We start from the raw sequence: 3,244 nt of genomic DNA on the forward strand, positions 1-3,244 counted from the left end.
TTAAACAATATAACTTCAAAAACGAGTTTAAAAAATATAAATATATTTTTTATTTGAATATGTGCGTGTTTTATCAATACATTTAATATTTCTCAGTTGATTTATCACTTACTTTTATCTAACATATTTAATTTAGTAAATCTACTCCAATAAAGTAAAAAAAACATGCTTTATAATGTTTTTAAAAATACTTTTATGATTGTTTTATAAAAGGTTTAATACTACTTTTGGTCTCTATTTTCGTCGATTTTGCTTAATGTGGGACAATTTTTTTTAGTTTTAAATATGATTAAGATTTTCATAATTTATGTTCAATTTGATAATTTTTCATATGTCATCCAAATCATTAATGAAAAATATACAATGTGTGTCACGCGTTAATTTGTGATTTTCTTAAACATTTTTTAGTAACTCTTTTAGATTTTTTCTTAATTTTAAAAAAACTGTTTACGAGTCAAGTCAATATTATGCTAGTGGTAATGTTAGAGTGCTTCTCCCTGCACCTCACTCCTTTCTCCCTGCACCTCACAAATTACCATTTTATCCCTCATTTATTAAAAGTCAAATGTAATAATGATGCATTAATGATTGTTAACCACATACCTCCCAACTACCAACCATCCTTTCTCATCCTATAAACCCTAGAAACCCTAAGACATGCAACTCCTTATTCTTCGTTCTTCTTCGTTGCACTTACAGAAACCATTCTCGTTGTAATCTCGTTGCACTTACAGAAGCATTGCATTCTCTGTTTGATACTACTTAGCTGATCGAAGTGGTGAGGAGTGGTGGTTGCTGGTGCGAGGAAGAAGAAGAGTAGTCGTTGCTGGTGCAAGAAAAACTCGAAAGAGGTTAGTAAAAACGCAGTTAGCATTTGCCGCACTTCGAATAGCGTTTGTCCTTAACCGTACTTCGAGTTGCGGTTAAGTAACGCCGCATTTCGAGTGGCGTTTCGTTGCAGCCGCATGTCGCAGTTGCGGCGTAACCCAACCACATTTCGTGTTGCGGTTAGGTCGCACTATGAAGTGCGTTTTCATGATTTTACTTCCCTGCACTCATATCCTATGACGTTATTTGGTAATTTAGTCATATAAACTGATGATATAAACTGATGATATAAACTGATGATAAGCATTTATCAATGGGGATTAAGTCACGAAGCATGGAGTTTCAAGATGAAATTACAACCTCATGTAAATTTGAAAGCTGTGAGAATTAAGACACCAACCATGGCCTTTCACGAGTCATGGACTTTAAAGAGTCTGAAATCTTATGTCCTGTATTGTTTTCTTTAGAATTATGAGATAGATCTTATGTATGTCCTGTAGTGTTGTGTAGTTTAAAAATAGATTTGATAACAAGTAAAAGGTTGTTTCGTGAGATAGATTTCTTTGCTTCCTTTGGATCCACGAAATATAGTTTCATAGTCTAAGACAACCATTTTATGCTCGTAAAGAACCTAGATGTTAGTTGCTAACTTATTTTGTATAAATTCATTTGCATGCAATCAACTTTAATACACATTAACTTTGTTTTCTTTGCTTACTATATTTGTTGTTAACACAAAATATGGCTTGGTTTATGACACTTTGTTTGGAACAATTTTGTTCTTGAGCATCTATAGTTAGGTTCTGTAAGTTTGAAATTATATTAACTTCATGTAACATATTAATTTTATATTATTAATATATATTAGTGTATTTTGTGATTGTGATATATTAAGAAAATAATATTTTCTAGATATAATTTAGATGTATTGTAATTTGGGATTACTTGAAAAAAAAATTATTTTTACGATATATTTTTAATAAAATTTAATTATTAATTATTTTTAAATAATTATTTATTATGTGAAATAAAAATTTTGGAGTGAAACATTTATTTAATTAAATAAAAATTTTGAAGTGAAACATTTATTTAATTAAAAAAAATTATTTAAAAACATAAATAAATCAAAATATATTAATAAAGGATTAAAAATATTAAGAAACAATTAAAAAACAATAAAAAACAAAAAATAAATTAAGAAAGTTAAAATGCATAAAATTACGCAAATTATACATTCTTTAATTAAATAAATACGTTAAAAAAATAATATATTAAAATCAATTTCACAAACAAGTAAAATAAAAGTAAAAAATACATACATATTAAATAATATATACAAAATTTAAAATAAAAATAAAATATATTTAAAACAGAATAAAAAAAAAATGCAAAACCCTAAAAGTGCATCATCCCATCTGAGACACCTCCCTCTGCCGCAACTCACCTCCTCTGCTGCAACTCGTCGCAATGCACCCCCCTCTACCGCAAGTCGTTTGCCGCTTCTCCCAACTGCGGCTAACCATAGCCGCATCTCCCAAATGCGGTTAGTCACAGCCGCACCTCCCAGGTGCGACACCCCTCAACCGCGACTCTGAGTTGCGGCACTTCTAAACCGCGACTCCAGATGCGGCCCACCTCCCTCTGAACTCATCAAACACCCAACCCCAACCCCTATTCATCCTATCCTATGATTCCTCTCAACAACAGATCTACTCCAAATATAGATTACAAAGAAAATATGTTATGTTCCTAACCTGATGCGTGCTAGAAGAACTGGATCTCACTCCCACCAGCCACGAACAAGAAAAAGGAGAAAGGAGAGTGTTCTTCTTCTTTTCTATGTGCAAGTTCTTCGTGCAAGGTAAAATGAAGGGGGGTGCAAAGGTCCAAGAGTGTTCTTCTGAAATGGATGAGAAAGGAGCATTGAAAATGACAAGAGCATCAGCTTTTTCAGTACTTTTACATATTCAAAATATTCTCTCATGAATAAAGGAAGGATAAAATGGTAATTTGGGAGGTGCAGGGAGAAAGGGGTGAGGTGCAGGGAGAAACACTCGTAATGTTATTTTCATGTGTCAAGTCAGTGTCAATATCACATGTCAATACCACATGTCAAGTCAGTCTCAATTGGCGTGTCAGTGTTAGTATCACGTGTCAATGTCGTGTATTTCATTTCGTTTCAATTTTCATTATTTTTGTTCAAGTTAGTCTAAAATTTTGTTGATTTTGTTCAATTCAGTCATGGTTTTAAATTTTAGAAGGAACAATCTTCATTATTTTTAGGTTTAATATCCAACTTTGTCCCAAGTTTGGTTGGCAAATCTCAATTTAGTCCCTCTTTAGAAAAATGTTTGAAATTGGTCCTTACTTTTAAATTTTTGAGTCAAAATAGTCCCTTCCGTTAAATAATGACAAA

Source organism: Vigna radiata, chromosome 7 (genome assembly GCF_000741045.1).
Source record: "Vigna radiata var. radiata cultivar VC1973A chromosome 7, Vradiata_ver6, whole genome shotgun sequence".
NCBI lineage: Eukaryota > Viridiplantae > Streptophyta > Magnoliopsida > Fabales > Fabaceae > Vigna > Vigna radiata.